Below are 27,599 nucleotides of genomic sequence, written 5' to 3'. Positions count from 1 at the left end.
TGTTTTTGGGAATAGGAAAGAGGATACGATTGTTTCTCGTATTAGAATAGGGCACACACAATTAAATCATTCCTTGTTTAAGATAGGAAAACATGATACGGGAAAATGTAATTATTGTGATCAGGCAGAAACAATAGAACATGTTTTAATAAAATGTTTAAAATATGGAAAAGAAAGGTTAGTACTTAAGAGGAAAGTAAGAAAATTGGGTGTGGTAGTATTCAGTATGGAAAGTCTATTGGGAAAGCAAGTAGAACAAGTAAAAATATATAGTGCGATAATGAAGTATCTTAAAGCAATAGGAGTAGGTTGGAGAATTTGAAGTATAGGGGTTACTTTTTTTTTTTTTTTTTTTTTGAGTTGATTATTGTTTTGTTTTTTTGTTATTAGTGCTTCACACTCCAGTCCAGTTGGTGGCGGTAATGCACCGGAAGTTGGTTTGCCAACCGCCATAAAACACCAAATGAAGAAGAAGAAGAAGAATCACGCTTTGAATACATAGATTACATAAAGAGAAGGTTCTTAAAGAAAATAGAGATGTGTTTATTAAAAAAGCTTGTGAGGAATGTACTATGGATGCAGAAATAAACTTGAATGAACTAGTGATAGTATTAAATGATATTAAGAATACTGCTACAGGAGAAGATCAACTAAGTTACATCATGTTCCAGAAAATACCTGGGAAAGTATTGCAGATAATATTACAGTTATTTAATAAGATATGGGAAGAAGGTAAAATGCCAAAAAGCTGGAAAAGAGCGTTAATATTGCCATTTAATAAACCTGGGAAAGACCCAAATAATGCTGGTAATTATAGACCTATTGCCCTAACGTCACATCTCTGCAAGTGGATGGAGAAGATACTAGTTAGAAGACTTAACTACACCCTCGAATATAGAGGATTATTTGCACCATACCAAAGTGGATTCAGGAAAGGGCGTTCCACAATGGATGCTGTTGTGAAAGTAAGTAATGAGATAGAGAAAACTTTTAAAATGAAAGAAATAATGAGTATTGTGTTTTTCGATATTGAAAAAGCTTATGATTCCATGTGGAGGGAAGGGCTGTTAATTAAAATGAATCAAATGGGAATTAGAGGTAGGTTTTATAACTGGGTATTAGACTTTCTGTCAGAAAGAAGATTTAGAGTTCGAGTGGGTTCAGGAATTTCTGAGGAATTTGAAATTGTTAATGGAATTCCACAAGGTAGTGTTATTAGTCCAGTTTTATTTAATGTTATGATCAATGATATTTTTATGAATCTGGACAGAAGGATTGGATCAGCTTTGTATGCAGATGATGGGGCCATCTGGGCAAGAGGACGAGATCCTATAAGGGTAAGAAATAAAATCAAGGAAGCTATAGGAAAGGTAGAACAATGGTCGTATAGCTGGGGCTTTAAGCTTTCTCCAAGTAAGTCTTGTCATATGATATTTACAAGGAAGAAAGGGATAGAAAAACAGAACCTACAGTTATATGGACATAATATGGAAACAGTAGATAATTTTAAATATCTTGGTATGTGGTTAGACCAAAAGGGAACATGGAAAATACACATTGAAAAGGTGGAATCAAAATGCAAGAAAGTCATAAATTTAATGAGAGCAGTAGTGGGGAAAGACTGGGGAGCAAATAAACAATCACTAATATATATTTATAGGGCTTTAATGAGGTCAACAATAGATTATGGATGTTATGTATATGGAGCAGCAGCTAAAACACATTTACTGAAGCTGGATAGAATTAGTAACAAAGCATTGAGGATATGTGCAGGTGTAATGAGATCAACACCAATTAAAGCAATGCAGGTTGAGTTAGGAGAAGTGCCTTCAGATCTGAGAAGAGATAAGCTCATGCTTACATATTGGAGTCGTTTAAGTGGATGTGGACATGAAAATCATGCAAAGAGTATTATTCAAGAATGTTGGGAGTATAAGTCTTTTAAAGGTAATGGCTTTGGATGGGTAACAAAAACAAAATCAGAGGAATATAGAGTGAACAATATCTGGTTTAACTTACCTACACCTATTAGTAATATACCTATATGGTTATTTACTAAAACTGAGATAGACTTAAACATTTTGGAACTAAAAAATGAATGGGAAGAGAGTGAGAAAGGACATCTGGCAAGTCAATATATAAGGAATACATATTATAGTTACTTAGAAATGTATACGGATGGATCTAAGGATGAGAAGGACAATGTAGGAATAGGAATATATATACCGACAATGAACATAAGTATTGGAAAAAGATTACCTGATCAGGCTTCAGTGTATACGGCAGAGATGATGGCGATTATTGTAGGACTACAGTGGGTTGAGGAAGTAAAACCAGACAGAGTGGTGTGTTGTGTTGATTCTGTAGCAGCTCTATTATTCAAAATATGAAATCTAATAGAGAAGATCTAATGCTAGAAATCCAACAAAGTTTATTTAGATTACAGAGACTACAGATAGATGTGAGATTCTGTTGGGTACCTGCTCATATAGGAATAAAAGGGAATGAGGGAGCAGATAAAATAGCAAAAAAATCAACCAGGACAAATGATACAATAAATATACCCCTTGGAAAAGGAGAGGCTAAGGCAATAATCAAAAAAGAAATGATGAAAAAATGGCAGGACAGGTGGGATGTGGATAAAAGTGGAAGGAAATATTACAGTTTGCAAAAATCTATTAATGCACAGGGGGTGAATAGAAGTAACAGAAGAGAGGAGAGTGTTTTAACCAGGTTAAGGTTTGATCACACAGGTTTAAATAAAACATTGTTTTTAATGGGTAAAAGTCAATCTGATGAATGTATAGAATGTAGATCCAATGAAGATGTTGAACACGTATTATTGCATTGTAAGAAATATAGGGATGAGAGGATGAGATTAAATCAAAAGATAAATCAGGTAGGAAGAAAGTGGAATATTGAAGGTTTGTTAGGCACAACAGGAGATGGGGTAAAGGATGCACAGAAAGCAGTTGTACAATATTTGAAAAATATAGGAATATATAATAGGATTTAGGTAGTATCTAATTTTTTTTTTTTTTTTTAAATGATATAGTCATGATAATATTGTCTCATGTTACATACTCCTATACAGTAGGTGGCGGTATGCACCTTTATAGTCATGGTTGCAATCTGCCATAAAACGAAAAGAAGAAGAAGAATCACGCTTTGAGTCAAAGCTATAGGAGTCGTCAACTCTGGACTTATTGTCTTTCACTTGGGGTTTCTTTTCCTCAGCTCTCGGCATCGGAGATTTAAGGCTTGTTCGTCTTGAACCGGCGCTGCACAGACCGATCGGTTTATGACATCAAAATACCGCGAGAGCGATTCAAAAGCATAAGGAGCCGTGTGCTCTCTAATTGCTCTCGCGGTACTTTGATGTCATAAACCGATCGGTCTGTGCAGCGCCGGTTCAAGTCGAACAAGCCTTAAATGACGTATCAGGCCTATACGCTACTGTATTTTCATATTGGTCATTATGGTGGTACTTGGAGAGCCAAATATTTTCTGAGGTGGTACTTAGTGTAAAAAGTTTGAGAGCCACTGATTTAGATGATTTAACGAGTTTAGACAATTCTATCTCTCCTATTGCAATGAAGGAATTAAATTTTTCCTCAGGGAGGCTACAATGCACTGCCTGATGCGATACTGTAGTAGACACTTGCATAGTTTTAATTTTCTCTCTAATATTATCAATCTTGTAAGTAAAGAAGTTCATAAAGTAATTTCTGCTGTGCTCTTTGGAAACTTAAGAAGTAAAAGCTTTTATTTCTTGTCAATTTAGCCACTGTATCAAATAAATACATAGGGTTGTGTTTATTATCTTCTAAGAGAGTTGAAAAATAAGAATATCTATCATTTTTAAAGCCTCTCTGTAAGCAATCGAGCTCTCTTTCCATGAAATGCGAAATACCTCTAGTTTTGTTTTCTTCCAGTTGCGCTCCATCTCTCTGGCTGCTCTCTTAAGGGCCCGAGTGTGCTCGTTGTACCACGGCGTTGGACTATTTTCTTTAATCGTCTTTAAGCGCAATGGAGCAACTGTGTCTAAAGTGCTGGAAAAGAGAGAGTTAAAAGTTTCTGTTGCAATATCGAGTTCTTCTAAGCTATCTGGGATGCTGAGATGATGAAACTGATCAGGAAGATTATTAATAAAGCAATCTTTAGTTGCGGAAGTTATCTAACACATAACACGGAGTCGGCTTTGCAGCCTTGGCTAAATGAAGTTTACACGAGACTAGGTAATGATCTGAGATGTCATCGCTCTGCTGCAGAATCTCAACGGCATCAACATTGATTCCATGTGATAATATTAGATCTAAATTATGATTATGAAAATGAGTGGGGTCAGAGTTCAGAATATCTCTAAATGCCAATCCCAATTCATCAGTGTCGAATTCTCCTTTGGGACAGAGAAAGCTCTATATGGATTATTGAATTTTTAATAAAGAAATTGTGTATGAAATGTTTTCATTTGAAATATCCACAGCTTAAATATACAACCATGTTGAATTTCAGCCCCCAAAAATGCAAGCCCTGAAAATACTATGCATTAAAATGCAAGCACTGTTAATTGGATGCCCCCCCCCCCTTTATTATTATTATTTTTTATTATTTTACCTCCATATTAATCATAAAGCTGTTGCTACGGCACAGAATCTGCTCTATTCCTTAATGGACAGTCAGGAGTAGGCTATAAAATTAGAATAAATTGTAAGTATTTCTGTAATTATTTCTCTTTTCTCTTGCCTCCTTCACATTCTTCATTAAGTATCTACCTTTTTAAAGATAACATAAAATCAATAAAAATAAAAAGCTTTGTAAACTGCTTGTGCTCGTGAAAGACAGTGAGGGGCGGGGCTTGATTGTGAATGACAACGAGGGGCGGGGCCTGATTGTGACTGACAGCGAGGGGCGGGGCCTGTGCTGCGCTGATTGATTGAATCAAACAGCTGAGAACGCGCGTGATTGTGAAGACAGAGGGAAAGCAGCAGATGCAGTGAAAGAAACAGCAGCACGTTAAAACATTAACCGACGAAGAAGAAAGATTCTGCGGCTAACAGATGAAACACGACGAATGTGTGTGTGTTCGGTGTATGTGTGTGTGTTGAAGTCGATGATGGTGTGATGAAGAACGAGGACGCCTGACATTTTCGTTTCTCTGTGTCAACTGATGAACTCAGTGCTCGAGGCTGAAAGGGAATACGCGTTTTCTCACGGTTTTTATTTCCAGCGCCTTTTATTTGTTGATGTTTGACCTCGTTTATTAATCGCCCGACTACACTGAAGACTAAAGGGGATATAGCCATTTTAAAGAGCTCGAAGAGGAGTAATTGTGCGACCCTTCACTGTGTGAATCAGCTGCAGGAGCCGAGATGTGACATTTCCCACACGCGTATTCAAACATCTCTCATAGCGGACGCTTTTATCGAGAAAGGTACGTGTACAGGTCAGATATAGGCTACTGTAATAATCATATGTATATCATATATAAGCTATTGAAATTACAAGAGCTGTTTTCGGGCAGGTTTCATCAAATGTCGTTGCTTATGTGATTCGAATATCGTGTGTGTGTGTGTGTTTATCTATATATGAAATCAAATCGTTCACACATTAACGTTTTATTGGTCGTTTTAATGTGATTTATTTATGCAAAAATTACATAACGATTCATAAGATGCCTCTGTGGAATAGAGGTGTATAAATATGAACAAATAATCATCACATTGGAGATGATTCCCTCTGACAGACACCATCAATATAAGAATGATTTTTTTTATTTTTATTATTATTATTCTGCATTAATAAATAGTGTATGCAGTTATACGGCAGTATTATCATCTTGCTTAATGCGACGATGCGTGATTATGTGACATGAGGAAAATGGGATCTGAAATCTAAAGCAAATTCAGGAGGAGAAGAGGATTGAACATTTTTAAATATTATTACCCAAATTGATTAGCATGTGTTCATGCATTAAAAACTAGTAACATATTAATGTTATAGCGAATAGCAGAAGCTGGAAAGCATTCATACCCAACCACTGAAAGAGCTTGTGTGATTTTGGGGTGTTTCTCTCTCTCTCTCTCTCTCTCTCTCTCTCTCTCTCTCTCTCTCTCTCTCTTCTGCATTTCATTTGAGCATCCATGTTTCTAGTGTGCATCTGAAGATTCATCATCATCATCATCATCCTGAGCTTAAAAACTTCCCTCTGCAGGCAATGGACCCTTTTCTAAAAGCTGAAGTTGATCACATTAAACCTGCATCTGTGGTTCAGCTCTGACTGATTCCCCTTCAACCACAACTACACAAAACATCTCTACACACTCAGCCTTATTTATAGCACACACACACACACACATCTCAAAATAAATCTTAACATTTAGAAATGTATACAAAACTAAGCCTGGAGTGGGATATCAGTTGCAGACTGGTTTATTATTTTTGCACACAATCCAGAGAACAGGAATAATAGGCTGTCTTTGAAACTATTATGAATGAATTGTGGTTTATTTGGTTGCATTTCATCTGATTTGAGTAATCTGCTAGTGCTGGGCAGTAAAGCGCTTTTAATTATCACCGGTATGTATTTTTTTTAAATCTCCATGCTCGATAATAATTGCTGTGTTTTTATATGGTTTAATTAACATGCAATTTAGGGTATATTTTAAAATAATGTTTACATGAGAATGCTAAGAAGAAACACGTAAAACATTAATATGTTTCTGCCTCGTATGCCACGTTAGTTTGCAATGACACGTTATTACAAACTCAAAAGTGCTTTAAAGTGAGTTTTTGAGTAAAAGCATCTATACTCGTGATGCTAAATGTGGTTATGATGCAGCTGTTACCCTGTTGTGACTCTATATTTGTATTTTGGCAGATGGATTTCATGTAAGGCCCTAAGAAAATGTTTTGAAAATGAATGTTAAAATGTTAGCATAGCATATCTATTTTCTGTTTTTACTGCATTTTAAAAATGGTTTACATTCTGAATGCTTCATATATCGTCTTTATTATTATTATGAATTCATTCTACACACAGTACACAAAATACGAACAAGTTAAACAATAAAAACATGGAAATACATACATATATGCATGACCATAAGATACACATACACATTGCTGGGTAAAACAAAAACATGACAAATAAACATGTCTACACAAAAACAACAAATGCACATACACTAAACATCTCATTTATCCACACCTTTGATTATATGCATTATTTCATGTTTCATGATCATCCATCCAGGAATTTTAGAAGAGGATCCATATTTTTTTTTATTTTTGTGAGCCAAGCAAACCTGATATGACATTACAAACCATTATAGACGTATATATAAAGGCATAAAACCATGCAAAGAGACAAAACTACTTTGAAACCGCCAGAGTCTTAAGAAATACAGTTAACAGGTTTTTGGTGTTACCGCCCAGCACTAACTATCCCTGGAGAAAGTTACAGGTGCATATTTGCACATTACTTGCCTAGTAGTGTTTACGAATGACATTCATCTAAAAATGTAAAAATAAACATTCTAGGGGGGAAGATATTTTTAAATGTGCATAAAATGCATGATGTAAAAGCGAAAGAACCACTGATTTTCCATCTGGTATTCCCACACATTATATTGAATCAATGGGAAATCGTCTGATTTTAATGAGAAAACGTTACATTATGAGTCTGTGTGTTTACATCTGAAGTCTCCCTGTATATATTTGTACTATGCAAACATCCTAAGCATGTAAATGGTTGTTTGTTTGACCTCCTGGGAGCCGGGAATAGACGTTTGTCCTCTGCAGTGGACATTATATATTTGACACCGCACATGTCTCAGTTCTCAGAGACGCCAAATGTTTGGAGGTTTCCCCGTGAAAACAACTTCTTGGTCTTTAAAAATGACTGACATTAATTTAGTGATCAAAGTCTTAATGGAAATATGATAATATATTGTAATTATCATTTAAATCTGAATGCCTTTCCAATTGTATTTCATAAATCAACATCTCAGGAAAACATTATGGGGTTTTAAAATTAAAATATGACTTTCTGTTACAGAACAGGGTATTGATTTCATACACACGTCCACTGTGGAAACACCAGGACTCACAGCATGTTCGTCAGACACACAAGAAGTGAATAGGGAAATTATAATTATACATTTATGGCCATTTTACCCACATATTGCAGAAAGTAAAATGGTGTATCAATTCATTCCATTATATTTTTCCTAACATCATCTTTATGCAAAGTTTGGTAAAAAAAAAAAAAATCCTGAAACCTAAAAATGTAATGAAATAAGTTCATGTCATTTTAATTTTTAAAAATCTGATTCCTGGTGTCACTACACACAGCATAACATATGAATAAAATATAATTTTTCAAAAAAAATTTTTTTTTTTACTATTTGTTTAACAATGTGAACAAACAACAAACGTGATAAAATTCTAAATTCAAAGAACTTTTTTTAACCCCTGCTTATTAAAAAGTTACGTTCATATTTGAACATCAGATTGGCGGACGGAGACCATACCATGATTACAAATCTCATAATGCTCGTTCTGGAGTGAATGATTGCAGATATAAGCTTTGTATGGCGTACAGTGTATGTGCTGGTGTGATTAAGTTGGGTTGTACGGTATTGTACAGTAACTGTAAATGATTTAACTATCATTTCATTAACAGCATGAACTGTATTTTGAAGCAGTTAAGATAAAACGACTTTATGTTGGTTAAATTAATATCTTAATTCAGCAAAATATGCCTATAACACGGAGTAAGATGATACATGATCATTTTTTTAATACAATATAATGCAATGTAGCAACAAAGGTTGTTTGTTCATGTTTAAGAGCATTCGTACATCGGGAGAATTTGAAATTTTGGGCGAGCCATCCCTTTAATGATCTCTATATATCGCTTGAAAAGACCATAAACATTACAGACAACGCCCGAAGTAGCAATTAATTGACACAAATATCCTACAAAAACGAGTTCTGTGCAACTGAACCGGTTCTGTCAGTCAGTAATGCTCTCTGTGGGTGGGGAACATCATTATGGTGCTGGGACTCTCCCAGTGCTTCTCCACCTGCTGGCACTTCACATCGCAGTGAGCAAACCAGTCATATATGTATATTTAGGTCAGTGGAAACATGGCAGCGATCCACAAGTGTTCACGGGACCATTCAGACGGGCGTGTGAGGAAACTTAGACTATGGAGTTAACAGTGCTCAGCTGTTTCCCATGGTTCCCTGAACCATTCCCAGTTTGTTTGTGTTGAGTAGCCTTGATTTAATGTGAAAAGCTTTGTTTGAACTTTAGGGTTCACTTCTCTGAGTATTATGTGCACTTGCACTGACTTCAGCCCGTTAATAGTCGCTCAAAGTTGCTTTTATCAACTGTGTCACGTCAGCAGCCACTTCTGCTGGAAATCAATCAGTGGGATCATGTTGCTGTGTGGCTGCGGGTGTGAACAAGCCTTCACTCAAACTAGAATAAGGGAAGGGAACACACTTACTGTAGGTTATTTGAACCACACAGTGACATGACATCATTGACGAGATATGCAAATGAGCGATAGAAACCCAATCAGGTCACAGGATGATTCCCACACCTAAATCTGTGACCAAGCTGTGACTGGGCAAAATAATCCCACCCATACAATATTTGATCCAGAATCGGGGCTGGGTGGCGATGAGCATGCAGGACTCGTCAGTGAATTAAAGTTTGTGCGTCACCAGACACGCAAGAAGCTCTTTTTTAGCCACTCGACAGCTTAATGTTGTGCTGGGTAATGGGTTAGGTCAAACTGTTTTAATAAAGAAAGAAATAATAGCTGTAATTGTAGGCTTTTTTAATTTGAAAAGGGATTTGGTAAGCGAGCCATTCTTGTTCTAAGACATTTTCTTGCTAATAATGGAGAAATACTGTGCCTGAAAGTAATGTGAACATTCAGTTTAATTGTAAGTTGAATATCTTAGTCACCCTGTGTTAGAAATCCAGCTGTTAATGTTATGTCTATGTGGTGTTTTTAATATGCTTTAAGACAAAACATGTGCGATTTCATAAGCCAACACCAATAATGAGTATTTTCTCCTTAAAACTGCTGTAAAAAATGTATTTTATATGAAAAATCGGGTACATTAGCAATATAGCGAGTGTATGGTGTATTTTGCGATGTTTTGATGAACTACGTGCCTTTCCTTTCTCCACTGACTTTCTGAGTTGTTCTGATAATAAAATAATAGTGTCAACGCAGGCAGATCAATAGCCTATTATTGTTGAATATTAAATTAAATGTTAAATGTAATGTACCCAACTAAGCAAGCCAAGCCAATGGCAACAAAGGTGGAAAAAGGTGACAGTGGCAAAATAGTCATTTTTTTACAAATCAACCCTCAACAAACTACTTGTCTGGCCTTAAAAATGTATAATACCTATAAAAATGTATCGCGTCCGTGTAGCCACGTGGCGAACAATGTATGATTATGATTCAGGCAGCATTATAGGTCAGAAGTATAGATGCCATACTTCCAGTGGTGGGCCGTCTCTGCTGGCCTAAACACTATCAGAATCACTGGCTTGCATTGTAATATATTTTTCCCGTGAATGTGTATTGAATTATTCCCAAGCTTTTTTCTTGGTTGCGCTGCTTCCAGTAGTCTAAGTTTATGTTAGAGCTTTTATCCAATCATATTTCAGCCATTATGTGTTGCCATGATCAAAGAAATCTGCCTTGAGGCCTTCAATAGTGCAGGCGCCTGTAGCTTAAAAATGAATGGCAATGTAATCAGATACTCAATCAAATTTAATCAACCAATCGGATTTCGAGATGGCGACACCGGGTCTACCTAGCAGGCTTAGAATAACGTCGGCCTTTTCACGTCCTTTGATTGGATGTTCAGAACGCGTACCATTACAGTCAGCGCAAACGGCATCTGTACAATATAACAATATATTCATGTAGCGATTAAATAACGCTGTTTCTATTTTACAAACCACAATGGCTGACAGAGGAGAAGAAAGATTTACTTGCAGAGCCATTTTCAAGATGGACTTTTCAAGAAAAGCGGGACATCGTAAGGAAAGTTCGGCCAACCCCGAAGCTAGCAAGCCTGTCCCAGCCGGGGAAAGGGTTTACCCGCCACTTCCAGTGCAGTAACTACGAGCGGTACCCCTGGCTCTCAGCCTCCGAGGAACTCTGCAAAGTGGGAATGCCTGTTATTTGCAGTCGATCGACTTGGTGTTTGGAGCCACACTGGGTTTGCAAACTTGAGTTGTCTAACCAAAGCAGCAGCAAGACACCAAATCACGTCCGGACACTTACCAGCAACAGTGCTTTTGAAAACTTTTGGGGAAACCCGAGTGGATCTACAGCTCAATGAACAGGTGCGCAGGGAAACGATAAGGTGAAGAAAAACAGGGAAATATTGAAAAGACTGATAGATTGTGTCATATTTTTGGGTAAACAAGAACTCTTGTTTTGGGGACAAGATGAAAGCGCTGGATCCACAAATAGAGGAAACTACATGGAGCTTCTTTCTTTTCTCACTGAAAACAACACAGACTTACATTACCACCTGTCATTACCACATTACCAGTGTTTTGAGGGACGCCAGGCAAAATACAAAACGACCTGATTAATGCCATTGCTGAAGTGATGGGAGAAGAGATTAAAAAGCACCCTTTGTCGCTGTAATGGTGGACGAGACGTCTGATGTGAGTAACGCAGCTCTGGTCCTGCGTTATGTGACGGACGCGAGTGTCAAGGAGTGGTTTGTCAGATTTGAAGATGTCACTAGTGGCAAGCGAGCCGATGACATTGCTGCTCTTATTGTCAGTTTCTTGGAGGAATATGAATGTCTAGATAAAGTTGTGGCACAGTGTTTTGATAGCGCACCGGTCATGTCATCTGGACTAAATGGGGTTCAGGCTAAAGTTTAGGAGAGGGCACCTATGGCCTTATTCATACACTGCTATGCACATCGACTGGATTTAGTACTGACTCAAAGCTTAAGCAATGCAAGATCTTTTTTGCCCTCCTAAATGGCCTAGCTGCATTTTCCTCCAGATCCCCTAAGCGCACGCAACTACTGGACGAAATTTGCCAGCGTCGCCTTCCTCGTGTGGCACCAACATGGTGGCAATACTCATCAAGATTGGCCAGTACAGTTTTTGAGCAGAGAGTTGCCCTAAAGGAGCTGTTTCACCACATGAACGTCATGATGAGTATGACGAGGACTCTGTGCTGATGCATTTAATGCACGTCTGGATGATTTTGAGTTTAGTTTTTTGCTTCACACATTTCATGGGATTTGAGTATTCAGATGTGCTTTTTGCAATACTACAGAGGATGTACAATTCTGTCTGACAAGGGTGAATGAGTTTTGTGACACCATTGAATGAGAGAGGGGCCAATTTGGTCAGATCTATGAAGCCACTGCGCGCATTTATGTTTCTCTCCCTCCTCAAACCCCAGCAGTTTCAGACATACCGGAAAAAATTCCCGCATACAGCCTTCACCAGCTTGACACAGAGTCACGGATCATTGTTCGATGTGTCCCGGCTAAAAACAGAACTGACTGTAATGTATGCCATGACTGACTTTGAAGGCAAAAGTCCAGCTGATCTCCTTGAGAGCATGGGGCAGCTGCACACATCGTCATGTTTGGCGCGGACTGTCCCGGTGTCCACTGCGTCTGTCGAGCCATTAGCCTCCATGGCGATAGAAAGGGGATTATTGCTGGAGCTGAAACACACAAATAACCTGTACAACAGTGTAATTGAAGTCTTCTTGAGAAGAGAAAGCAGAGTGGATTTTGTGTACAGATAGTCAGTAGTTTTGGTGAGTAGGCCTAATAGATTTTATTTAGCCTACATTTGTTTATAGTACAGTCAACCCTGACTAACCCGGGCCCGTTTTTTTTCTGTGCTGAATATGATTTCTTTTTTTATTGTAAATTCATGATTGAAAGAAAAAAAAAAAAAAATCATTAAATTATATTATTTTATTACAACATTTTCATACTATTAAAATCATGAATTTTTTTTTTTTTTAAATAAATGTCGGTTTAAATCATTTTTAATGAAAAATACTTTATATATCACCTGAAAGAAATGTATGTACTATACTTTTAATTGTTCAAAACAGTTGGTAAACTTTTTTAAGAACCATTTATGCTTTTGTGTTTTCTTTCCTGTAGAATTTGCACAAAAACACACAATTTGCCTTAATTTCAAATCCCCGGGAAAACCGTAATTCCCGAGGTTTCCGTGGTCGGAGAACTCAAAAGGTACTACAAAAATGCACGGAAAACCGAGAGCGGATGCTTCTGCTAGAGATAATGTGTGTGGTGCAGCTGTGGCTGCAGTGAAAGGAGACGTGTTAAATTTAGTTTTTTTGTATGGAGAGACGCCATTGCAAGCACTTGTGGAAAGAAGGAGAAAGCGGCGCGTTTTTAGACGCGATATGTGATATGGTTTCTTGCTTTAATAATAGCATTCATTCTCACTGCATGAGATACCTGTCTGTTACCCCTTTTCCACCAAGGCAGTGCTGGTGCCGGTTGGAGCCGGTGCCTACTCGCGAACAAGTTCTTTGTGTTTCGACAGCCAGAGAACCGGTTCTCAGCCAGGAAAATTGGTTCCAAAGCAGCACCAACTCTTTGCTGGACTAGAACCGTTCTTTTACCACGTCATGCTTACGTCTGGGACTGGGGGCGGGGTTATTGTCGAACTTCTTCTCGAACGTAACCTCCGTCTATAGTAATCCAGACGATCAGCACAAATGTGATCTAAACGTCTTCTTAGGATCACGAAGCCAGGAGAAACATTTGCAAAAGACGATGTAGTCCGCCATTGTAATTGTTATGCTTGAAGTTGACGCAAGCGTTTCTGGGAAAGCTAAGACGTATGGCAACGTACACAGTGACGTAACGACGTCGTTCGCTGGGCTCTCTAGTCAGTGGAAAAACAAACGGGTTCTCAGAAGGTTCGCAAGTTGAACCAACTTTGAACCAGCACCAGTTCCAAACCAGTTCTTTTTTGGTGGAAAAGGTGTATGTGATGCAGCAGCCTGTTATTCTGCGTTTCTGTATAATATTGATGGTTTCTATAGCCGTGGCGTCATGATGGTATTAAGAGGTGGATTCATTTGGGTAGGGCACCACTGAAGGCTTAGGTGTGAAATGCATGGCCCGCCACTGCATTCTTCTTTTGACATAACGAGTACATCGGGTGTTATGGGAAGTGTTCCCGGTTCCGGCTGTCCTAATTTATGCAGCCTAATAATCATTTAACTGATTTGAATAATAGGAATGTATAATTTTCTATGTGTATGCCAGGTTAAAGAGATGTGTTTTTAGTCTAGCTTTGAACTGACAGAGTGTGTCTGCTTCCCGGACAATGTTAGGAAGACTGTTCCAAAGTTTTGGTGCTAAATAGGAGAAGGATCTACCGCCAGCTGTCGATTTTGATATTCTAGGTATTATCAACTGGCCGGAATTTTGAGATCGCAATAGATGTGACGGACTATAATGCGTTAAGAGCTCGCTCAAGTACTGCGGAGCTAAACCATTTAGTGCTTTTTGTAAGTAATCAGCAATATTTTAACATTTATACGATGTTTAATAGGCAGCCAATGCAGTGTTGACAGAACCGGGCTAATATGGTCATACTTCCTGGTTCTGGTAAGAACTCGAGCTGCCGCGTTTTGGACCAGCTGTAGTTTGTTTATTAAGCGTGCGGGGCAACCACCCAGTAGAGCATTACAATAATTTAACCTTGAGGTCATGAACTAATTGTTCCGCATTTGTCAATGAGAGCATATGGCGTAATTTAGATATATTTTTAAGATGGAAAACTGTGGTTTTACAGATACTAGAAACGTGGCTTTCAAATGAAAGATTGGTATCAAAGAGCACACCCAGGTTCCTAACCGACGACGAAGATTTGACAGAGCAGCCATCAATTATCGTGACATGAGGGTATCATTACACCCCTAGTTTTAAGGGATAAAATTGACCACAGTGGGACTTAAACACCTCACCAGATTGCACATGCATTTCTTCATGTACTAAAATGCGTCTGTGATTTGCTCAGCCTGTGTTTGAGATGCCAGTCCTGGTTGTGTTCATCAGCAGAACTGGTGCGCGCTGGATCTGCTTATGTAAGAGGAGTCGCGAGCGAGCACAAAAGAGTGGGAGCAGATCTCCAGGGGAAAGCATGTCTTTCACTGCACACACACACACACACACACACACACACACACACACACACACACACACACACACACACACACACACACACACACACTGTCTCCAAACCAGAGAAAAGCATGTCTTTCACTGCACACACACACACACACACACACACAAACCGTCTCCAAACCAGAAAAAAGCATGTCTTTCAATACACACACACACACACACACACACACACACCATCTCCAAACCAGAGAAAAGCATGTCTTTCACTGCACACACACACACACACACCGTCTCCAAACCAGAGAAAAGCATGTCTTTCACTGCACACACACACACACACACACACACACACACACACACACACACCGTCTCCAAACCAGAGAAAAGCGTGAGAGACGAGTGTTCAGATGCTGTGAACATGAGGCGTGTAGAAACACAATCTATCACTGAACAGCCAATCAGTGTTCTCTGTTTCTATACTCATGACATCCATTATCCTTCAGTTTGGTTAATGAGGTTGTGTGTGTGTGTGTGTGTATTGCCCAGTTGCACCATTGTAAAAATATTAACCAAGCAATCGGCGAAGTGTGATGTTGTATAACTCATTAACATGGAATGAATGCTAATATTGATTTATAAACACTTTTTATTGGCTTGAGTTTGTTATAACTGGTAGTGACAAGCGTCAGTACATTTGTTGGTCACTTTGTTTCTATTTCTACAACATTGCACACACACACACACACACACACACACACACACCCTCACACACACACTGATATCTCACTGGACTGAAGCGCTGTTCCTCTGGATGTTGAATATCACACATGGACAAGGATTGTGGAACTGTAAAATAAAATATGACAAGTTTCACAGTGAAGCATCACGGATGTCACAGAAAGACATGGAGTGTGTGTGTGTGTTGCGAGTGTGTGTTAAGGTTGGGACGTGCTGTTGATTTGCAGCGGATGGGCAACCCCCCACCCCACCGCTTTCTGGCTCATGCTGTTACCATGGCGATCACTGCACAATTACACATGACATCAGCTTTCCCTCTTTCCCAAACAGTGCAGTGACATGGAAGAAAGAAACACTGCAGTTCAACTCTTTGCAAAAAAAACAAGTGTCTTCTTCAGAGTCAGAGGCACTGTGATCGAATAGAGGGTGAACCCACTTTTATAGTTACAATTTCTGTAGTTTCGCTGACCCGGTCCAACAGCTGATTTGTACGGAGGCATCTGATGAACTATATTGGATTTTGCATGGATTGAGCCTGGAGCAGTTTGTGTTCACGATGCCGGTTCCTAGTGAGCCACACCATCAGCTGAAAGCACACCGTACCCAGACCCCCTCACAAGACCGAGTCAGTTCGCTGGGCTTCGAAAGGGTCTAAAATAGTTTGAGAGTGTTATATAAGGTCCACAAATCCTGCAAACTGAGTTCTGACCCCTGAAAACGACCCGACTGCACCTGAAATCACACACTTCCACACTGTGTAGTAGCCGAAAAACAGTATGGCATTCATAGAATTCATAAAAGAGTAGGAGAAAAGTCCTCGTATGATCGATATACTTCCAGTGAGATTCTGAGGTGTGTGTGTGTGATGGACACTGTCCCATGAGGCCACGGGAGAGGGTTTGTGAACGGTCACATGATGAATGTAGTACATCCTGGATTACACTCATACTATATAGAACATACTGTACGTTTTTAGAGGCGTTGAAGTAATTACTTATTCAATACAAGTACCTACTCAAGTGAGTATGTGGTTTTGGACACAGCCCAAGTGTTTTCCCACAGCATCTGTTTCTTAAATAAATTAAATAAACTGGAAGCATGCAAGATTAATTCAACTTATTCATTGATTTGCAGCCAATGTATAATCTGAGACGGCCTCTGTAATACATTGGGTATTATAACAGTAATACAATCATAATTGATAATTACATTTCTGTTATGCGGTGGAACTCTTTTAGTTATCAGATAGATAAATGTTTTAACATTCATGATGAAAGCAGAGCGAAGCATCTGAGACGTATGGAAGCTTGTTTCCGCCACAGAATAAAACATTTTAAAAGATAATTGCGACTTTTTATCTCACAATTGCGAGTTTACATCTGACTTTATTTCTCAGAATTGCGAGATATAAAGTCAGAATTGTGAGATATAAAGTTGCAATTGCTTGTTATAAAGTCAGAATTGTGAGATATAAAGTTGCAATTGCGTGATATAAAGTCAGAATTGCGAGATATAAAGTCAGAATTGTGTGAAATAAAGTCGCAATTGCTTGAAATAAAGTCGCAATTGCGTGTTATAAAGTCAGAATTGCGAGATATAAAGTCAGAATTGCGTGAAATAAAGTCGCAATTGCGTGTTATAAAGTCAGAATTGCGAGATATATAGTCAGAATTGCGTGAAATAGTCGCAATTGCGTGTTATAAAGTCAGAATTGCGAGATATAAAGTCAGAATTGCGTGAAATAAAGTCGCAATTGCGTGTTATAAAGTCAGAATTGCGAGATATATAGTCAGAATTGCATGAAATAGTCGCAATTGCGTGTTATAAAGTCAGAATTGCGAGATATAAAGTCAGAATTGCGTGAAATAAAGTCGCAATTGCGTGTTATAAAGTCAGAATTGCGAGATATATAGTCAGAATTGCGTGAAATAGTCGCAATTGCGTGTTATAAAGTCAGAATTGCGAGATATAAAGTCAGAATTGCGTGAAATAAAGTCGCAATTGCGTGTTATAAAGTCAGAATTGCGAGATATATAGTCAGAATTGCATGAAATAGTCGCAATTGCGTGTTATAAAGTCAGAATTGCGAGATATAAAGTCAGAATTGCGAGAAATAAAGTCAGAATTGCGTGAAATAAAGTCTCAATTGCGTGTTATAAAGTCAGAATTGCGAGATATAAAGTCAGAATTGCGAGATATAAAGTCAAAATTGCGAGATATAAAGTCAGAATTGCGTGATATAAAGTCACAATTGTGTGAAATAAAGTCAGAATTGCGTGTTATAAAGTCAGAATTGTGTGATATAAAGTCACAATTGTGTGAAATAAAGTCACAATTGCGTGTTATAAAGTCAGAATTCTGACTTTTTTTTGCGACTTTATATCACGTAATTCTGAGAAAAAAAGTCCGAATTGTGAGATTAAAAAGACGCAATTAGCTTTTTTATTTTTCACTCTGTGGCGGAAACAAGCTTTCATAGAGACGAGATCGGTGCACCGATAACATTTTATTGTGAAAGGTTTCTATGGGAGAAAAATAAAAAAGCTCAACAATTGCTACAAATATATATATATATTTTCTACTTCGATTACAATGTCATTGTTTTAGTAGTAAATTGAAAGTAAAGATGAAAAACCGCACTCTCAGGTTCTATTTTCATACATTTATTATTACCATGTCCTCACCTTATTGCCATTACCATGACCTTGTGAGGACATGGTAAATGTATGAAAATAGAACCTGAGAGTGCGGTTTTTCATCTTTACTTTTGATAAACGTTTTTTATTACTCGCACCCATAAACTAATTTGCGAGTTGAGCGCGCCTGCTCTTAGTACTATTTAGTAGTAAATTGTGCATAAGACGAGAGTGTGATTTAAAAAAAAAATGTATTTCTGGTCATTGACAAACATATAAAAGTACTGTATTAATAACTGAATCATTCATTTTTTAATATGGCTTAGCTATGTTTAATGTCTCTGGCCCAGCAGATCATCAGATTCATGTCCCTGGAAACATATCATGTTTAATGTTAATAAATACAAACACAATAGTTTGTTGTTAGTTCATATTGCATGAACTAATCTGAACATATAGAAATATATTAATGTGTAACCATATAGTAAAGTGTTGCCCACTTGACTGTATTATGTGAATATTATTTCCTTTATGTTCTTGTTGTTGCAAATATAGACAGAGTACAGGCATTTAAAGTCAAATATATGTATTTAATCATATGTCATTCAAACTTTATGATCTGAACTGTGGACAAACAAGCTAGCTTATTAACAATGCTTTCTTTATACTATAACATGTAGGCCTGTATACTACACCTTTTTGCCACACAATGTAGAGCATACAAAAATAAATGTAATTTTTGGTTTGTAATGAATTAGAAAGACATCTTGGTAATAAATGGCTGGTAGGCTCATATTGACAAAAAGCCAGCCGGTGTATTTGGTAGGTTAAGATGACAGGGACAGTCTAAAGTGCCTCTAGTACAACATTAGGTTGACATATTTGGATAATTTGCATTATTAAGACAACATTTAAAAATGAATTGTTGGATCCTTAGAACCTCAAACGTGTCATTGAATCAAACCATGTGATCAATATCTCTGCAGCCAGACAAGCAAAGTTGGCAATAAATACAAAACATACCGTGACTTCATTGCAATTACAAACAATTTTGAGAAAAGTAATCAGCTGACCACAGAAATAATATTGTGACTGATAACAAATTCAAGCTTCAGTAATAAAATGAAAGATGTGCATAGATTCAGTATTTTAATAATTAATGATCTTTACAACAGAACTGAATGAACAACAGCCGAGATACATTATTTTCATGTTATCTCTGTTAAGCTGCAGTGAAACGATCTGTATTGAACAAAGCGCTATATAAATAATATTCTTATAACTGTCTGTATTCTCTACCATGTCAATTTTCACATCTGGTGAAAGTAATGGCCGTTGTTTAAGTTAGGGCCAGTTTAAGGTTTAATGATGTACTAAAAACAGAAGAAAAAAAAAGTTTTTCCTTTGCATTTTTTGTGTACCAACCTGATGCATTGACAGATAAATATGTAGTTGATAAGAAGAAACTGAGCCAGAGAGTGAAGGAGATGGCAGATGATGAGCAGAGGAACAGAGACTATTGTAAACCTGTAAATCATATCTGGCCTGTTTGATCAGGAGCTCAAAATGAATCAAAGGTGTTTAAGAAATCTGAAGCTTTGGCACAGTTGGGTTTCACACATGTACCTTACAAGCCCACTTTAGATTTTGACGCAATACACAACATGGTGTTTAGATGAGAGATTCATATTTGATTTAATACTCTTCGAATATCTATAAGAACACATGGAAAACTTGGATTTAGGTGGGCTTAATAGCATGTGGACCGTATCTGTCGTGTACAGTGTCTGGCTGAGCTGAATTAACATTGGAAAGCATGCAGTCAACCTTTAAGATACTTTTTGTAACCTTTTTTTTTACAGTATAATATTAAGTTGTAGAGGACTGTTTTTTTTTGTTTTTTTTTTATGAGATTTTTTGCTTTTGCCCACTGCTATACATGTATATTAAGTTAAGAGTCATAAAGCACTGAGCATGACTGTGCACGATAATTCATCAGTGTTTGAGCGGTCTCACAGAACCATAGCATTAATACGTGAATACTATACCCCATTTCTCATATAAATACCATAAAATGCATAAAAGTTTGAATCCTATCAAAGTTTTAAGAGACGTTTAGTTTAGAGATGCATGTTTTTGTGTGTGTATGTAACATGCAAAGTGTGAACACTAAAACGGTTTCTTTTGTTGTGCAGGGTCCATCTCTTAGACCATCATTTTCAAGGTAACTGTTTTGCCGCTGAATATATCTTATACTAAGGTAAGCTGTTGGCTTTATTTAATGACTCCCTTTATGCTAAGATATTTATGGGGATCGATTTGCTAAAACTACTTACACATACTGTACAGTGGCCACAAAAATGTTTGGACAGCTGAGTCACACCTGTTTGAATGTCACCGCATTAAAGTATCAGGCGAAGGCATGAGCGGACGAGGCACCCTATGGAGAAAGTCTTTTCATTTGCATATATGCAAATCATTTTATTCACAACGTCAAAGCGATTTATATATATGATGATCTGTGTGTGAAGGAAATATACAAAATACTAAATAATGAGTCCATATAATCCAGAGCTATTAAGCACATGAAAAACATTCCAGAACTTAATTTTCAGTTGTAAAAAAAATAAAATACATTCCAATTTTCATAATTCACAATGTATACAGTGCATCAGCAAAAACTGTGGGGGAAAATACATGTTACATTTGTTTAGAGCTTTCATTTATACAAATGACTACAGTCAAGCTGGATACATAGAGAAGACAAAAAAACTATATAGCGTATCGCTATACAGATCGTACATGGTTTGTTTGTTTGTTTGCGCATAAACCCTCATCCTTCCCTCGCACTGTGTAACAAATCTTTTTCTCACGGGTCAAAAAATGACCCAAAGGCCTAAAATTGGACTTTTTTTTTTTTTTTTGTCCACAAAGCTTATTTTATTTCATTTTGATAATATTTTTTCTATTTTTAAAGCACATTTTTTGGGGAGATTTTTTTATTTTTTATTTTTTTTATTTACCTTTAAATTACTAGATTTGACCAATAAATAAATAGTAATTTAAGCACAATCCTCACATTCTTTCAATTTAAATTCAAAATAACTCACAATTTCATGCATAACCCTTTTAATTCAGCTCTAAATATCTTACATTGGGTGTCTTTGCCGACCTCTTGTGGAAAAATAATAATATAAGATGATATTTCATGACTCTAGATGTCCTTATAGCTCTATATGGAGCAAATGAGCTGTTCCTCTGGCTCCTAAAGTCAGTTTCCCTCAGTGTGCATTCAGATACACATGTAGACATTTTAAAATAATGTTTTAGTAAAGTTTAAGCATTTTTTGTTTGAATTTTGAGCATTTTTAGGTTTTTCTATGTGTGCTGAAGCATTCCTCGTATTCCATTCATTCCTATGGGGGTCAAATTGAGGGGTTTTTGTGTGTGTATTCGTGGTTCAAGTGCAACAAAAGTCCAGGGGCCTGTACCATGATGGTAGTTGAACAAACTCCGGGTTACAGGATTAGTTTTGAGTTGACAAAACCAAACCAATCCAACCAGGCTTTGTTGGTACCATGATAATCATCAACTTTCTCTGTCAACTCAGGCTTTGATCCTGAGTTTAGGAGTTTAGGTGTGACATCAGTAGCGAACAGCCAATCACATGCTTGGGAAAGAGTGAAACTGCAATTCACTTCTCTTTTCTGCAGAATATTACGAGATTTAAAAAAAATATTAGGAATTTAAACAAATTTACACAGCAAGAACAAAATGGCTGTCTATGAAAGAGGACAACTAAAAGAAAAAGTCTTGCTACATCAGTGCAAGTAAAAGTTGTGACGTTAGTTTATACAGTTGATAAAGGTATAGAGAGAATTGAACTTTTAAGCTCACATGTAGTCATTTTATAGCTTAATCTATTGATTCAGAAGTGTATTTATATTACCTTTATATATGTATTCCTTTAAACTGTGCGTAAAAATAATTGATGAACTAAATTTGTACATGTGAACGATTAATAATATTAATTACTAGGGATGCACCGAAATGAAAATTCTTGGCCGAAACCGAAAACCGAAAAAGAGGAAACCAAGGCCGAAAACCGAAAACCGAAACACCGAAAGAAATTATGCCAATTATTGTTAGTACCATTGCATTTATGGCTATGACTGTGTACTAAGTTTACTAAAATCAAGGCATTGCAATTGCATAAATTAATATTAAAGTTTCAAAGAATAAATCCATTAAAATTTTATGCAAATATTTATTTAGCATTTGCAAAGTATAAAATTAAATGTTTAACTTGACCCCATTCATGTGTACATTAAATAATAATGTAAAAGCCTACTGGCCTGGAGAAAGGTTTAAAAATGAAATGTTCTCTCATAAAAACAAAGTGCATTTAGGTCAATACTGCCATAGCCCAAAATAATATCTGCAGTTATATGCTCATGGACGTGAGTTGCAAAAACCATAAACAGCTCAGGTAAACCTCTGAGAAATGACGGCTGCTCTGCACACACACGCAAAGGTCTCTCGCTCCCTCTCTCTGCCGCGCGCGCTACGTATGCGCGCTCATGCTCGCTCGCGATTCCGGGAGATTTAAACTAATTTGCGGGCATTAGGGAGCCGGTATCAATACGCGGGAGACTCCCGGAACTTCCGGAAGACTTGGGATGTCTGTGTTTTGAAAATCGCTGTCCGTGGGTCACTCTTAGATATATTTAAATACGTCCACACCGCAGATATGTAATGTTGCTTCAGACAAGCACGTGCAGGTCGCGGTGTCTGCTGTTTGCGTCATCACAACATTTCGGCCGTATTGTTTCGGTGATAAAAGTCTTTCGGCCGAAAACCGAAAATGCACTTTTGGGCCATTTTCGGCCGAAAATTTTCGGTGGCCGAATATTCGGTGCATCCCTATTAATTACATAAATAATATCTAAATCATACAAAATTATTATTCTAAATATCTTGAGTCAGGAATGGTCTAAACTGCTTCATAAACCATCTCTCTATCGCCTCAGCTGAGCTTGAGACATGCTGGGAAAGCAGACATTTTACACAGATGATTTTCTGTCACATCGTATAAATATCAGTTTATATTTCAGCCGAAGATTAAGAGATTGAAGAAAATGAAGTACTATATAAATGCATTTACACAGCAAGAAAATATCTTGTTGTATCAGTGCAAGTGAAAGTTTTCACCTTTGTGAAGTGTGGGAAATCACCAGGAGAATATTTGGTAATGGTCCTTTCAAGTCCATGAAAGGTTCAAGGTCCCATCATAAAACATACAAATCCAGAATATTTTCATTGGACAAATATTTCACATACTGAAAAAATAGGAAGAGATTATCAATATAAAAATACTGATAAAATGTAAATGTGAGGAAGGGAAAAGGAAAAGGAAAACAAAACAAAAACAACAGTACACTTACATAAATATGTCTGGGTATAATGTATTTAGAAAGGACAGAAATAATGGGAGGGGTGGGGGAGTAATAGTGTATGTTAGAAATGCTCTAAAGTGCACAATGATTGAATGGCCAAGTGAAATTGCTTTGGAATGTGTGGGTGTTGAGATATCACTTTCTGCAACAATGTCTTTTGTTATAGTGTGTGTATATATAGAAAGCCCACTGCAAAAAAAGATTTTTATGAACAACTTAAACTTCTCCTTAATCACTGTGATAAAACCAAGGCAATTATTTTAAAGTGGTGGTATAATGCCCTTTTCATAAGATGTAAAATAAGTATTTGATGTCCTCAGAGTGTGTATGTGAAGTTTTAGCTCAAAATACCCCACAGATATTTTTATATAGCATGTTAAAGTTGTCACTTTTGAGGCTGAGCAAAAACACACCGTTTTGTGTCTGTTCCTTTAAATGCAAATGAGCTGCTGCTCCCGGCACAGGGGGCGGAGCTTCAACAGCTTGCACTCAAACAGACACGCGCTTAAAATTTCCAAAACTTTTAGTCTTTTATGTTCAAACCGCAGTCAGACAATAATGGAGAGACTCAAGAAGAAGTGACAACATGTTGAAGCAACAGGGCATTTCTGAATGGTTAGTTGATTAATTTATGTAGCTTATGTGTTGTTATCTTCTAGTCATTGATTAGCATATTCTTTCTTTTCTTACTCTGTCATGATAATCTATAAATCGTGTTCAGGGGGCGGGGTTTATGTAAATTTTAGGGTTTGTGTTGTCACTAACCTGTGAGGAATGTCATGTAGTCTCTTCCAGCCGTTTGTTGTAGTCCTTAAAAACCGTTTATTTTAAAGCAAATATCTCCCTTTGCTTTGAACTCTGAGCGTTGTAACTTTGCAGATGTTGTTTATGATCAGACAGCAACATTACACACTAACTAAAGTTAAAAAAGTGAAATCATAATCAACCACCCCTTTAATGGGTGATTTTAACATTAACTGCAATGTAAAGAAGGAACGAACAACTCTTAAACAAATTACTGACTATTTTAATTTAACACAAATAATAAAAACACCAACCAGAATAACAAACCACTCGGAAACTCTAATAGATCTGTTATTCACAAACCATGCTGGTTTTCCACAGGGCTTTCTGATCATAATATTGTATTTTTCTCCCGAAAATTAGCCTAAGTAAAAAACGATTCAACATCTACATTTAATAACCATCACAATTTTATTCCAAAACATCTACATCAAAATCTTGATATTACTCTAAATTAAGTAAGTTGGTCTGAATTGTTCTCTGATAATGATATTGAAACCAACTCCCAGATATTTAACTAAAAAATTACAAAAAGAGGAAAAGGTGAAAAGAAGAGGAAACCATCTAATCACTGCAAAATACTTATGAAAGAAAGAGACATCTTACTCAAAGGGTTTTTAAAATCTGGTCTTACCATTGATAGGCAAAGATTTACTTCCATGAGAAATAAAACAACTCCTACCTTACGTAAAGCCAAGGCAAAGTTTTTCTTGGATGTCATTACAAGTGCAAATGGAAATGGCAAAATCATATGGCAAAATATTAATAAACTGATTGGAAAGCTAAATAAAATGGACAATGATAGATTGGAAATAAAAGTTAACAACGAGCTGCTAAATAATCCAAAAGAATTAGCAACTGAATTTAACAATTTCTTTATTAAGGCGAGACACGGCAGGCAAAAACATCGGGTTTTTTTTCACTGGTCAATTTGGAGATTTTGGACTATTTGTCTTCAATAACATGTCTTCTTTCAGACTTGTGGTGAAAAAAAGTCTGAAATACACATTTAGGTCTTTATTTTACTACACTTTGTCTATTTGCGTTTGTAGATTTCTCCTAAATTCAACAAAAGTTGTCGTTCTAAATCACCCCCCTGCTTCGCGATCGCTGTCTGCACACTGTCATCACAAATACCGCTGGAAAGCTCTCTCTCTCCTGTACAATGCTGTCGGATCCAAATATGGTAATTTTCTTTTTATCAGCAACCAATTGTGAAAGTACAATGGGGCATTTAACTCTAAAAGCGAAATCTCATTGGCTGATGTCAATTTCTGACAACGTGATTCGTTCAGATGCGTCACGTGACGTGCTCTGACATTTCCAGAGTGTGTTTTTGACTGTTTTTCACTGGGGTTCTGTTCAGTTGAAGGTCATAAATGCTATGTTATATAAGTTTTTATGTGTTTTAGGTGGTTTGTATTGCTGATTGCTAATGATTTAATAATAATAATAATAATAACAATATGTTTATTTTTTATAGCGCCTTTCAAGAAACCAAGGTCGCTTCACAAAATAATACAAATAGTAGACAGACAAAAGAAACAAGCAATCAGCTTATTAGGCTATATCAAGCAAACAAGCAGAAAACAGATGGAAACAAGCAAACACTACAAATAATGAACATAAGTCAAAGATAACAAACATATAAGCCTTTTTAGCAAAATATAAATTTCGGCAAGGTATGTGAAATAAAATAAAGGTGAGAGAGTGGTAGACAGAGAAAAGGAATTGAAGATTATTTATTGAGCATGGTAAATATATGAGTTTTAAGTTTTGATTTGAAGATCTGGAGGTTGTCGATGGCACGAAGATTAGGGGGCAGTTTATTCCATAGTTTAGGGCCTACAACACTTAAAGCCCCACCACCCACAGTAGATAGTTTAAACCTGGGGACGACAAGCAAATTTTCGTTGCTAGATCTAAGAGTCCGGGCAGGAAGGTATGGTTGCACTAACTCAGCGAGGTATTGAGGTGCGGGACCGTGACAGGCTTTATAAACTAAGACTAATAGTTTAAACTGGATGCGATTGACCACAGGAAGCCGGTGAAGTTGATTTTTTATTATATGTAAGTGCTCGAGCAGCAGAGTTTTGTACCATTTGAAGGCGATGTATTGCTTTGGTGGTTAGGCCGCTGTATAAGGAGTTACAGTATAGTCCAATCTGGAAGTTATGAAAGCATGAATAACAGTTTCAGCATCTCCAAAGTTAAGAGAGGGGCGTATACGAACAATATTCCGCAGGTGAAAGAAGCATGATTTAACAATCTGACCGATGTGTGAGTGAAAGCATAACGTGGGGTCAAACAAAACTCCCAGATTCCGCACAGTTTTTGAAGGCCTAATCTGAACACCATCAATATCAATAAAAATGTCATGTCCGGGTAAACTCTTTGATTTGGGGCCAATTAACAGGATTTCAGTTTTCCCAGCATTAAGCTGTAAGAAGTTATCAGACATCCATTTTTTAAGTTCCTGAAGGCAGGAGATAACAGAAGTGAGTGGACAAGCTGAGTTGGGGTTAATCGTGAAGTAAATTTGAATATCATCAGCGTAACTATGAAAGTTGAGACCATGCCGTCTGATGATCTGGCCTAGTGGCAGCAAATAAATGAGAAATAGAAGAGGAGGACCAAGTACAGAACCTTGAGGTACACCATGAGAAATAGTGACAGTACGGGATCGATTCTCACCTATCCTAACAAATTGCTGTCTATCCGATAGATATGAAGTCAACCACCGAAGAGCCGCACCAGT

At 37.2% G+C, this 27,599-nt stretch overlaps 1 protein-coding gene across 2 annotated transcripts in view; it reads left to right on the top strand.

The window, feature by feature from the left end:
• Window positions 1–4,927: 4,927 nt before the first annotated feature.
• Window positions 4,928–27,599, top strand: part of gprc5ba (G protein-coupled receptor, class C, group 5, member Ba) — a 39,168-nt gene continuing 16,496 nt past the window's right edge. Inside the window, exons 1-2 of one of the 2 annotated variants that reach the window (XM_084433643.1) lie at window positions 4,928–5,434; window positions 20,777–20,805. The gene's annotated coding sequence lies outside the window, so the exon portion shown is untranslated. Of the gene's footprint in view, window positions 5,435–20,776; window positions 20,842–27,599 lie in introns of both variants that reach the window. The other variant, XM_084433644.1, reaches the window with a different exon arrangement.

This window comes from Rutilus rutilus, assembly GCF_951802725.1.
Source record: "Rutilus rutilus genome assembly, chromosome: 1".
In the NCBI taxonomy this organism is placed as follows: Eukaryota; Metazoa; Chordata; class Actinopteri; order Cypriniformes; family Leuciscidae; genus Rutilus; species Rutilus rutilus.
The sequence above is the reverse complement of the archived record's forward strand: the minus strand, read 5'-3'. Positions and strand labels throughout refer to the sequence as shown.